Source organism: Ambystoma mexicanum, chromosome 9 (genome assembly GCF_040938575.1).
Source record: "Ambystoma mexicanum isolate Mex_15411 chromosome 9, UKY_AmexF1_1, whole genome shotgun sequence".
Lineage (NCBI taxonomy): Eukaryota > Metazoa > Chordata > Amphibia > Caudata > Ambystomatidae > Ambystoma > Ambystoma mexicanum.
The window spans coordinates 1,330,252,704-1,330,266,480 of NC_090931.1; the positions used below are offsets into that span (position 1 = coordinate 1,330,252,704).

General features: G+C 47.8%; 1 protein-coding gene across 5 annotated transcripts in view; it reads right to left on the bottom strand.

Moving 5' to 3' along the window:
* The window catches only part of GLI2 (GLI family zinc finger 2), a 1,147,062-nt gene that overhangs the window by 239,980 nt on the left and 893,305 nt on the right, over window positions 1-13,777 (bottom strand). The gene's annotated exons all lie outside the window — the stretch shown is intronic.

Sequence of the window (13,777 nt, forward strand, 5' to 3'; positions counted from 1 at the left end):
ACATATATATATATATTTTTAAAAGGAAGGTTTTAAAAAATGCGTCACAAGATGAATTGACCAGTTTGAAAGGCGAACACAATGGGGAATACCCCTTATCCACTCCTGTTTTTCTCTTTGTATTTTGGGACTTGTAGTCCTGGATTTGTTATTCAAACTACAAGTACCAGAATACTAAGAAACAAACAGGACTAAGTAAGAATCTCCCAAACGACGGGTTGGCATAAAGGGGAGTTGGACACGGCAGAAGTGAGTGGTTCAGTCTTTTGCCAACAGGTGTCTATTGGAGTGATGGCAAAAGTTTGACCCCCCTCCTTCCCTTTGTCTTTTTCTCCTGACCAGGGGTGTTGCTAGGTCTGGAAAAGATCCGGGGTTATGCTAATGTCGGGACTGTTGGGACTCGGAGCTAGCTAGCCTTTTGGTTTTAACCCCTGAACTTCTATTCGGGTTTACAACCAAAGACCAGGGGCTATAGCCCCCACACTCCCCCCCTAGTCCTCCTGTAGAAACACCTCTTTTCCCGGCACAGCTTTCTTACTTATGGCGAGAAGCAGAAGGTGCTTGTCTGGTCAGTGGCCTGTGGCCCAGAACCTCACCAGAAATAAGTAGCCTGCTAAAGTAGTGGAATAGGAGGGCTACAGGAAGTCAGACTCAGGCGTGGAGTATCCAAACTTTGAGCTGTCTGGTGCCAGCGCTGCGCGCGAGGTGCAAAGGGAGCTGTGTTCTCTATGAAGGTGTAAATCTGCCGGCCGGCTAAGAGCTCACTGCTGGAGAAGTAGGGGAAAAACAGGCTGTGTTCTTTGGCAAGGTGGCTTTATTTTTCCAATTGCAAAAAATGGAAAAAAGAAGCAAGACGGGGATAGACAGTTTCCTTTGCTTGGCCTGGAGTTCATATAGGTGAAGCGTAACATTCCTTAGGCTGGTGACTTTAAGCTGTTGTTGTCCATAAATATATATATATATATATATATATAGAGAGAGAGAGAGACAGAGAGACAGAGGGAGAGAGAGAGAGAGACAGAGAGACAGAGAGAGAGAAACAAAGAGAGAGAGAGAGAGAGAGAGAGAGAGAGAGAGAGAGAGATGCACACACACACACATGTTTTGGTGAATTACCATGGCAAAGATGGTCTAGCTTGAAAGTCTATCTTCTCTTGCTGCGGTCAGGTGATCTGCACCGCACCACTGCTGGTTGAAAGACCCTGCAGAGAGGCATGGGCAGGGTCTTGCTTTGATGGCGAAGCTGCGCACAGCATGGCGGCTGTGCCACGTGCGCCGTCGGTGACGCCATCCTGGTGCTCGCATCCCTGTGGAAGACTTGAGCGATGAGGCTGAGATCCAAAGGCTTTGGTATGTAGGACAAAGAGCGCGATGAACACTGAGGACGCGGAGGCGGGAACCCCTGTTGAGCGGAGAGCAAACCAAAGATTGCTGATGAATGAAGGGAGCAGAACCAGATTGTGGAAAGTTGGCCGGTGTGCCGAGGAAGCTATGGGGGTGTGGAGCTAGGGGAGCGAACAAAGCAAAAGAGAAGAAGCCAGCAACCATCCAAACTACCGAGCGAGAGCGGGAAGCCTTCAGCCATGCACAGAGACCCCAAACACATGCACAGAACCCTGTGTGCATGGCCTCTGGCAATGTCCTGTAGACGCCTCCAAAAGGCCCACGGGGCCTACTGAGAAGTGTGTGGCGTTATGCCCACTGGACACTGTACTTCATATGTTTGTGGAAAACAATGGCTCTTTTCTTTATAACTGGTGTGCTTGGCGACACCTGTAGATGAACTTATATTTGTCTCAAAGGTTTTTGTCTGCCAATTTGTGCTGTTCATCTTTTATGCACACTCTTGTCGCGTCTCAAGTGAGTATGGCGGTGAAAAGCCAAAATCGCTCAAAAAATGAGATATAAACAAATACTTAAGGGCACTTTGTTGATTTATCATTAAAAAAAAACTTACCAACGAAACTTAACTTGGCACATGGTCTCCTCGAGTATTTGTTTATATCACTGTACTTCATAACCTGAATGAGACCCACAGTACCCGCTGTGCCCTGAGAACCGAAAAGGCACCTGAAGGCCCAGATGTAAAGTCAGTGCTGAATGCATGGGTTCGGATCTGCAAATCTCACACAAGGTCTGGGAAGCCGAGGTTGATCCCACACCGCTCATGCCTTTTCCTTTGGCTGACCCCCGTGCTCTAGTCAACATTTCTAACTCATCCCGTGCCCAATTGCACATCACCACTTGTGTATAATCCCAGTAACGTAAGTCTATTTTCTACCCTTATTTAGTATGCAGGGTGAGGTGACATCCGCACTCAGTCTATGGATCATATTACAAAAAACATTGTGTTTTTGCTTAAAAAGAGGCACAGTCTACTCCCGTAAAACACACACACACACACACACGTGTAGGCTGGACTATGTTCCAGTTGGCTTCTAATTGCCCAAATTCCAATGTTTTCCAGCATGGACTCCATGGACCGTCACATACAGTAGGCGGCCCAAGATGGTGGCAGACACAAATATCTTCAGTCCATCTCTAACCAATCAGAATTACACTCTTTCGTTAACCAATCAAATCTTATTTTAGTGACATCTGTCTGGCGAGAGCGGCATCATCCACCCAAAAATGTTGGCCCTGGAAGGCTTGGAGCAAACCTCTCAACTCACACGCTTTTGGCAGGTTTCACCCGCCAGGAAAAATGTCCACTCATCCAGCGCCCTTCAATGGACTCTCATCTGGCCCCAAAAAAATGTGCGTTTTTCACTAATCCCTTGGACTCAAAAGGTTGAGAGCTATAGCTTGCAGGAATCCAGGTTTTGCTCTGAGACCTAATGATGTCCACTCCAGTGTCAATATAAATGCCAAGTTTTTACAATTGCTTCCTATGAACTTTGATCTGTTCCTTAACGCTCCTGATTATGGTACACAACTGTAATGAGATAAAGTTGCTTGCCCAGTATATACATGGAGAGTAAGTCACTTGCCCAGAATAACACAAATTGGTCACTTAGTAGGGTGACCAGATTGCCAAAATAGAAAACCGGGACGGGTGATAGACATGGAAGTGGGACTACAGTTTTAGCTGACAAACACAAAAGATGGACTAAAACACAAATACGACTCCACAAAAACTGTAGGTCTATTGCTAGGCTAGTGGCCTGTTTGGACGCAAAGTATGGGGGTGTGTTGCAGGCACAGCACTTTCATTGGAGGAGAGAGGTCAGGGAGGAAGGGGGAGAAAATAGGGCATACAACTTAAGCAGACAGAGTGGCGCTGGGGCCGATGTCAGGATTTCTATATCAGTTCCCTGCAAAAATCAGAACGGTAGTCACTCATCCCTCCAATCCCGGGACAGAGTTTTAAAACTGGAAAAAACTCTCGGGATGCCAGGACCAGGGGGAAAATACAGGGACAGTCCTGGCAAAATGGGGACGTCCGGTCACCCCATCATTTAGGGAAACGGAATTAGATTGTGTGGATTAGAATATTAACCACTAGACCAGTTCGCCTTCCTGAAATGCTCCCTTCCTGGTGAAATTTGAGTGGACCAATTACAAAGGTTTCTACTGGTTTCAGTTCTGGTTTATGGGCTTTAGGGAAAATGTACCATATGGGGTCAGCAGCAAAAACCCTAGAGATAATCCAGCAGTTAGAAGAAAAAACCGGCAGAAACTTAAAGCTGCCCTTGAACATCACTGTCCGGCCGAGCACAGCTGAAATTCTCGTGATAGCACTTCAGACACATATGCCAGCAACTGGATCCACAGAAATAATTTGGACCTGGCGAGCGGGAGGGACGAAATCCTAATCTGCCCCCTCCCAATTTTTCCCATTCTATTTTTACAGCGACTTTAAAAAAATCAAATAAAAAAAAACGCTGTCAATTATGCACACGCCGTGCTCTTTTGGCCAGGTTTATGGGTCTGGCCTTGCGCAAGAGTTGGGAGCTGTAAACTGCAAATTCCTGGCCCTCCTTAAACGGCGAGGTTGCGAGGCCGCGGCTCTTAGCGCACCCGCAAAACACCGCCATGTTTTAAAGACCACAAGGGCGCAGCGGGGGTTCCTTATAATTGAGCCCCCCTGCGGCGGCTTGACTGGTTTTCTGTGAGAGGCTTTCGGTAAAGTGCGGGAACAGCACACCAGCCCCTCTTTTACAAGACACACCGACGTGCTAACAGGGCCGAGAAGCTACGCAGGGTCTTGAGAATGTCCGGGACATGACACAAAAGCCCCGTACAGTGACTGCGCGCAGAACAAGTGGCCCCGTCCACTGTAAAAAAAAAAAAAAAAAAAAAAAAAAAAAAAAAAAACACTAATTCATCACTTTACAAGCGGGACTTGAAAGAAAGTGGAGTGCTTGGGGGGCTCAGCATGCGGCCTACACAAGGCATGCGAAGGGGGGGTGCAGCCTTTTCAAAAACTCCCCTCCTCCGCAACAATGTCCCGGGTTAAACCCACCCTCCCCCACTTTTGCTCCCCCCTCCCCCCTCTTGCAGAGATTAACATGCAGTCCATGCTGGAGAGGAGTCACAGAAAGGTCCCTGGTGGAAATTCCAGTCGACCACTTGCAAATGATTTCTACTGCATGCAGTTGCCCACCTATTGAACTGTTAGTAGCTGCCAACTGGTCCCACACCAGGCACCATCAACCAGTCCTGCATTTATGCCAAGCACACTTCGCATTCTGGGAGTTGCCCATTCACTTTTCCCATTACAAATATGTACTTGGAAAACCCAGCACCCAGAGTGATATTTTTCACAAATAGCATTTATTTTTCCACTTGGCACGTACAGTAAATATAATACATATAAACTCAAATACTGCAATTAACTACAAAACATGTGTAATTGCTCTGCTGGAATTTCCACCAGGACTGGGTGCACGTGTGTCATACTGAATGCGCTCCCAAATGATGTTGTGGGTAACACGCCCAATGGCAGAAACCAAGCGCAGGGGGTTCAAAGACAATTGTAGCGATGAAACACACAAACCTGTTACACAAAACAGCTTTAAAGGTATGTTCATATAGTCTCTGGCTCTAGGCCGCAGTTTGGGATTTCTGAGTGTCTTTTATGGGCTAGATAATGCCTAATCGCCTCATCCCACTGCTGACACCACCTCCTCATCCCCTCAAACCGAAGCCAGGTTATAATTTGGTGGTTTATGCAAAATAAACAGCTTTTCCCAAACATTCCCCTGAAAGGGGGTCAGGGCTGGCAGGCCGCTGTGCATGCTCGCCTTTCACTTTGGGTTTTCACTCTTTTGTTTATGTCAGCATGACCAGTCCCTTTTTTGTGTTTCTTTTCTCTCTCGGAAAGGCCTCGGGGCTGTTTATTCCTCTCGAGAGAACACAGTTAACATATTCTCGCCGGGCAGAGCCGAGCACCATAGACTTGAAATGTGGTCTCCTTTCTATGGGGGAAGCCAGCCGTGAGAAATGCCCCCTTTTTACTGGCAAGAAAGGCAGCTTTTCTCGAATGGGCTTCTTTAGGAAGTCTTGCTGACGGCATGGTGATGAGGTCCGCCTTCTCCCCTCTCCGAGTTCAGGGAGCTTAAATAGAACCGTTCCCGCGCTTATTTGCAGACCCAGAGGGCCTTTTGAGGCCCCCAATAAGGGGTTGCACCCCAAATCGAAAAATCATGCAACAAGGCCTCTGGAAAGAGAAGGCCCTTGAAGAACAGGTGTTTAAAATAATAAAACTTCACCTGTGGAAACCGTAAGACTCTGTGCTAAACCCGTATTAAAGAAGTGTAAACGGCTAATGTGAGTGGAAAAAAAAAACCAAGAGAATTCGCCTCTTTGCAGTTTTGCTTACAGAACAGTTCTGTGCTCAAGGGGACACGGGACTGATGAAAGTTGCAAAGGTTTCTGAAAACTTATCTAAAGCAAAAAAAAAAGAATATTTCGATCAAATTCGTACCTTGCTGTGATTTTTAGATTAACACTTCTCTTTAGAAGAAGGGTACTCTTCTAAAACCAAAGTGACATCAAAGCACTTCCAGGTGAAGTAAGTATTTCCTTCCACGGGGAAGTATTAAACTGGGACAAATGTAAACCAAGATATATATTTGACGAGAATTGATTTGCAGCTTTGTGTGAAACTCTTATTTGTTTGATTTTGTTTTGTTGTGCCATGGTCTACACCTCACAACTTTTGGGGGAAAATAATTCCAAAAAAGCCTTTTTTACTGAGTCACTCCCCCCTACAAACAGTCTGTGTAACTTCCAGTTGAAAGGTTGGTCCAGGCATTTGCTAAGTGTCACTCTTGGACTTTTTTTTAAAGCATGTAGGTGCATTTTTATTTATTTTTTTTACTTTTTTTGTGCGTTGATCACATGCACGCACATTGCAGCTGTGGGGGAGACTGCCGCAAAAAAAGGCATTTATTTTGGCCAGCAATTCCAGTGCAGAAACAGCAGCCATGAATGTCCGGATGGAGCATGTCTAGCCTACATGTGCGCGAAGGCTTCCGCCACAAGAATCACTCCGCGAGAACTACTTGGCTATTAGAGCAACAGGGACAAGATTTTTAAAAGACCAGAAAGAAAACAAACACGTTATTGTTATTATGGCCCAGAAGCCATTGCTGCAGGTCTCTGGTAAAACAATAGGCTAGAAGCTCAAGTCTTACAGTCTGGGGGCGTTGCGGGTCTCAAGATAAGTTCAAGAAGCACAGACAGGTTTATGCCTGTTTGTTTTTATTGTAATTTGCTATTGTATAATTAAACCATATGCAAAAATATTAAATTATATCAACAAAAATAAAATACAAAATAAGTGTTAAGATCAAATATACTATCGAGTTATGGATGACTTCTCCTTTTCTTACCTTAAATACCGGGGAAACTGAAGTTCTTTTCTTCCCCGCTACTACTCTTCCTCCCCCTTCTCCGCCTTCATTTATTCTCTTTCCGCCCTCTACCCTATCGATCTCTTGGATAGCCGGTAATCTTGGTCTCTATCTCGACTCTAACCTTTCCATTAGTCATTGCATCTCACTTAATTCTCGTGCTTGTCATTATCACCTTTTCAATATTCGTAAAATGCGTCCCTTTCTCACGTTTCGTGCCACTAAGTTCTTGGTCTCTTCGCTGTTTTGCTCTCGACTTTTCTATTGCTCGGTTTACTCTTTGGCCTCCCTCGCTCTCGGCTAGCACCACTTTAAGCAATCTATCATTCCTCTATGCGCTCGCTTTGCTTACTATCCTATCGTGACTCTACCTCTTCTTCGCTTGACTCTCTTGGATGGCTTTCCTTTCACTCTCAGCTGAAATTCTATTTACTATTTAAATCTTTATAAGGTCTTGCTCCTGATTATCTGGCCTCTCTTCTTTCGTTTTAGTCCCCGTCTCGTCCTCTTCGTTCAGCTGGACTCTTTCTACTCACCGTGTCACGTCACGTACCCCCTGTGCACAATCCAGCTTCCGATCTTTTCAGTTGGAACCTTCTTCCATTATCCCTCATCTATCGCCTCTTACTCACCGTTTCGCTCTTCCCTAAAACCTTATCTACTACAGGCTCCTGCCCGACTCCTATTGGCTAATCGTCAACGCAATTGACTATTTTGATATTTATGTATTGCTGATGTTATTTTTGTGACGCGCTTTGGTTAAAGGCACTATATAAATATCAATAAAATACAAATACAAAAAAAATGAACATTAACCTTCTTCATCCGGTCATAGTTGTAATTTCCCAACATGTTGTAAATCCCTTTAATAAAAATAGTTCACATGCATATATGCCTGTTTGGGACACATCTGAACCGACAATCCATACTAATTGTTGCCTCTGTTCACTCTTGATACCCACCCCTGAAAATCTCAGAGTTGATCATTTTGACCCTTAAAAACGATGGCATGGCTTCCTGTGCGGCGCACGCCTTTATCACCTCCCTGCTACCCAACAAGTGGTCGAGATGACCGCACCCATTTTAGCGTGCGAGCTGCGCACTGTTCCATCCAATGGGTATGCGTTTCTGAGGTTGGAACATTCCCTTGCTTCCGGTGAAACAGGGTGGGGATTAGAATTTCAGGACTACGCGAGCTGCGCATCGTGCATCTAACGGGCAAGGGGTTCTGAGGTTGGAACCTCCCCTTGCTTCCAGTGAACCGCTGTGGGGATTAGATGTTCCAGCGAGCTGCACACCATGCAACCAATGGGCAAGGGGCTCTGAGGTTGGAACCTCCCCTTGCTTCCAGTGAACCGCTGTGGGGATTAGATGTTCCAGCGAGCTGCACACCATGCAACCAATGGGCAAGGGGTTCTAAGGTTGGAACCTCCCCTTGCTTCCAGTGAACCGCTGTGGGGATTAGATGTTCCAGCGAGCTGCACACCATGCAACCAATGGGCAAGGGGTTCTGAGGTGAGAACCTCCCCTTGCTTTTGGTAAATCGCTGTGGGGATTAGATTTTGAGTACTGCATGCCATAAGTACATGGATAAGGGGTTCTGAGCTTGGAAGCTCCCCTTGCTTCTGGTGAACAGGTGTGGGGATTAGATTTTCAGTACTATGTGAGCTGCGCACCATGCGTCCAATCGGTTGGGACCTCCCCTTGCTTCCGGTGAACTGCAGTGGGGATTAGATTTTCAGTACTGCGTGAGCTGCGCACCATGCGTCCAATCGGCAAGGGGTTCTGAGGTTGGAACCTCCCCTTGTTTCCGGTGAACTGTGGTGGGGATTACATTTTTATTACTGCGTGAGCTGCGCACCATGCGTCCAATCGGCAAGGCGTTCTGAGGTTGGAACCTCCCCTTGCTTCCGGTGAACTGCGGTGGGGATTAGATTTTCAGTACTGCGTGAGCTGCGCACCATGCGTACAATCGGCAAGGGGTTCTGAGGTTGGAACCTCCCCTTGCTTCCGGTGGACTGCGGTGGGGATTAGATTTTCAGTACTGCGTGAGCTGCGCACCATGCGTACAATCGGCAAGGGGTTCTGAGGTTGGAACCTCCCCTTGCTTCCGGTAAACTGCGGTGGGGATTAGATTTTCAGTACTGCGTGAGCTGCGCACCATGCGTACAATCGGCAAGGGGTTCTGAGGTTGGAACCTCCCCTTGCTTCCGGTGAACTGCGGTGGGGATTAGATTTTCAGTACTGTTCTTCAGGGATTGTGGCCGCTTCGATCAGAGGGGCAGTACGGTGGTGCACAAGTGGGTCTGGTACCCAGGCAGGAAAGTGGGGAGCACAGGCCCCTACACCATTAGGAGCAGAAAGACCCTGCATGGGAGCATGTAAGCAGTGGTCGAAATGGGCGGGAGCGGTTGGGAGCGGTGCTCCTCTACTTCTATTAATTACATTTTACTGTTCCTATACTTTTACTTTAAAAAGAAAGCGTTCCCGAACGGTTGCGTTTTAAAATAAAAATGTAGGAAGAAGTTGAAACTTGCACTTTCAGCGCACTGCACTGAGCGTTCCCCTAAACAGCAAGCGCATGTGTTTTGGGGTTTGTATTGCAAGTGGAAGGGGTCGTGGTGATGGGGTCTGTGGGGACTGGTGCAGGCCAGTAGGGAACATAATTCCACTACTTCTTTTCCTACACTTCGACCACTGGTTTCAAGGCTTTTTTGAGACATTGTGGCTGGTTTGGGCTGTACTGAAGCCTTCCAAGGATGAGGCAGCAGAGATAAGCCCGCCCTTTATCTGAAAAATAATGCAGGGGTGAGGCTGATGCTCTTCAACACTCCTCTGCAACATCCTCACAGGAAGTCCCGCCTTCAAACATGGCCGTTCCCAGACAGCACAACAAACAAGTTCGTGTTGCGTTATCTCAACCCCGTAAACGCCCGGAGGAAGCCTTGGGCCAGAGAGGGCTTCCAGCCTGCCCACGCTCACCTGCCAGTTGTTTTGGCTAGAGTTCCCCTGGAAGTAAATTAAGGAGAAGAAAGGTGTTTGAACTGGCCTCGTGTCATTAGCACACCCCGCCCCGCCCCGCATTTATCCACGCCTGGCTTTTTAGCCGTCAGTATCCTGCACGCTGGGACTTGTAGTTTTGATGTTCCCATTCTGAGTGAGAGTTGCAAGTCTGAGCCCGCGGAGCTGTTGACTACAGCGCCGGGACTGGATAAAGGTACTCTGCTCTCCGCCCGATTGGTCGCTGTGCATTGTATATCTGGGTAGAAGGCTTACTGTCCCTGTGGACATTGGGAAGACGTGCATTGCCTCCATAACAACAGAACCCACTGGATCAGAAGTAACCATCCAGGCTTGATGGGGCCGATGGCATTTGAATGCTAAAACAATATGAAGGATGATACCCAGCGCCCTGATGCCTAAGGGTTAGGCGCGCTTTACCAGTGCCAAGCAAATCAAATAAATAAACAAATAAACATGTCAGCTTCCATGAGAACAGAGGCACACAAAGGTCCAGGCATTTCTTCCAATCCGGGGAGATGGCGGCCAATCAGTAGCGGGGTGCAGAACAGTCTGGGCAAGAGACTGGACAATGAATTCAATTTAAGAGCAAAGACGGAGTTGGAGACACGGGAATGTACATGGTAGTGCACAGGGGAGCTGCTAGGTCTAGGGCTACGCTAATGCCGGGGCTGTCAGGACTTGGGGGCTAGCTTGCCTTTTGTTTGTAACCCCTTGGGGAGTATTTGCATATGGGGTCACTAGCTCTATTCATGTTCAAGACAATCTGCATGCAAGGACAATATCACGAGTTAACGCACATCAGAGGATTCCAATGATACATATTCAATCCATCAATCTCGGCCGGATGAAAGGCGGAGTCAGCCGTCCCGGATTTGGACAAGTGACTCCAGGTTGCTCAGAGTCACAGATCTGTGAGCCAGAGCCTCACGGACCTCGCTGGAATATCCCTCAGCCACTCAGTCCTAGGGGCACAATCAGTTCTGTCTGGGAATCTCCCGCTCCTGTCAATGAACGGATGGGGAGATTTGATAAAAACACTGAGGGGGCGGCGGCGGGGGGGGGGGGGGTTGGAGGGATCTAGCACAGCCTCCAGAACTCAGTACTTACTGTCCCACTTCAACGCGTGGGGCATTACCGACAGTGCTGGAAATTGACATTATTAACTGTGGGGCCCCACCGTTCGAGGGATAGTTAAGAAGGGGGGGGCAAGATATTTTACTCAGCCCCGCCTCCTCCATAAATAAGTAAACATTTCCAGTTCTGGAGATTAATACATAATTAACAACTGGAAAATAAACCAAGAACGTATGAGCGTATATTTGCTAGCAACGTATAAATAAAAGGTGCACACCCTTTAAACCTACAAAGTTGTACTTCGAAGTTTTCTGAGGAGCACAAGCCTAACAAGCATAACCTGTCGGGACGTTTCAGTGGACTAGTGTGGCAGTCGCTTGACTTCGGTCCTGACGACCCCGCTTTGGATTATGGGGGCAACAAAAGCAGATTGAAAACATTATTATTATTTTTTTTCACTTGAGTGGTGCCCGTGGATTTCCCGGATCTCGGATCCGTGGAGACGGCTGTTTGCTGGATCCCAGATCCGGGAAAATCCGGCCCAATGACCAGCGCCGATTACCGCCTAATGTACGCCTGAAGCGGCCTTACAGAATGCTGGCATCACGGCGAGCGCAGTCTCCCAGGGCGTCCCGACTATTCATACAAATTCCTCAATCCATAGTATACAGGATACCTGCACAATTCATTCCATATAAAATCATGCACACATAACATTGCATACGATTCAATTAAAATTAATAAATGCATGTTTGCTCCAGGGTAATTTTCCCTGGTAACAGTGATGGGGCATGATATTAGCACTAGGGAAATGAGGAGATCACAGAAACAACACTACTTTCACCCTGCAATATTAGCACTAGGGTAATGAGGAGATCACAGAAACAACACTACTTTCACCCTGCAATATTAGCACTAGGGTAATGAGGAGATCACAGAAACAACACTACTTTCACCCTGCAATATTAGCACTAGGGTAATGAGGAGATCACAGAAACAACACTACTTTCACCCTGCAATATTAGCACTAGGGTAATGAGGAGATCACAGAAACAACACTACTTTCACCCTGCAATATTAGCACTAGGGTAATGAGGAGATCACAGAAACAACACTACTTTCACCCTGCAATATTAGCACTAGGGTAATGAGGAGATCACAGAAACAACACTACTTTCACCCTGCAATATTAGCACTAGGGTAATGAGGAGATCACAGAAACAACACTACTTTCACCCTGCAAATTCGATGTTCAACAATGTAAAGTTTCTGTAAGGAGCTTCCACCCCCAATCACACCATACACTAGGGGCTCTGTTCACAAAATACATAGCGCCAAGAAGCGGACTGACTTTAGGCATGCACGGGCGCACACCATGCCAGCAAAGCAGATCACTCGGGAAGCAGGCCGGGCCCTGGCTTCCAATAAAACCCAGAATACCCGGTGCCCCGCGGAAGCGGGCATTACACACTGGGCAGTGAAAAGACAGTCAATCCAGAGACTTGGATTCCTGGTAATAATATGAATACTGTCATTATTGCTAACAAGGATCATAGTGTGTATATAGTGCTTCATAGCGGGCCCCTCCCGCGTCTAAGCGCAGCAAAATGAGCTGTTATTCTTAACCCAGTGGAGGGCGCTCACAAGTGTGAAGGGCTGAGTCGGGAGTGAAGCGCTTAAACCATGAGCTAACTGGGGGCCGTCTTCTTTCATAATGGTATTAAATAGTGCTCTCCAGTATATGCAGAGCTGGGTCAGAAGGCACGGGATGAAACACGCCTCGGGCGCGCGCCTGCCGCGCGCACACACCGCCGTTTGGTCGACTCGCGCCACAGGGGCAGTTCCCGGGGGCTCGAGATACCAGGACATTTTATTTGCGGCACAGGTGTGCGCCTGGGCTGCGGGCGGCCAGATGCCAGCTCCTGGGGGCACCGCATTGGCCGGTGACGATGGTGCCGCCTTGGGAAGTGGGTGGGGACGGTCCGCTGACGTCACGCTTCTTTGAAGGGCACCGGTAGTAGTATCATCCTGCAGGCGGCATGCACCCTCAGCCCCCGCGGGCAGCCTGTGCCAAGCACGCCAGCTGAGCGTGTAACAACACAAGCCCACAACACTAGAGAGGCGAGGCTACAGGAGATGACGCCGGCCCCCTCTGAAATGAAGACTACTTCTTACACACTCCTCTCTTCCAGGCCTCAGAAGCGGGGGACTGCCCAGGGGGGTGACATGCTCTACAGGTGTTCACTAGCTACTGACCTCTCCAACCGCACACCTAGAGCTCAATTCCATCTCCTCCAATGGACCACACCGTGTGCTCTTGGAACACCAACGTCCCGTTCTCTACTCCCCCCACCCACCCTCCACAGCTCCATCAAAGGCATAGTAGAACATCGGTAACTGTAACAGCGCCTTGATGCCCCCCCCGGGTTGTTTGTGCGCTTTATAGGTCAACTACGTACATAAATAAATAAATAAATAAATTAGAAAACAGCGTGATTCCAGCAACAACTACGCTTATAAATCACACCCTACAAATCAGAGCATGACCGTCAGTGTGTATCGTTGTTGCACTACGACGCACCTCCCTTTAACTCAATCAACACATGCTGAAGCAGCCCTATAGGGAAGACTGAAACTTACACAAAGTTGTTTCAGCAGCAGGAGTTCAACCCACTGAACTATCTTAGGCATAGGATAGCTAAACAGCGGCACCGGCCCATGCCGTAGACAGCGCGATAACAACTTATTTTTACACAGCAGTGCCACGCTGCTGCAAAGCACTGCTTTTACAGCACGTAAACCTGCACGGCTGCGCTGTC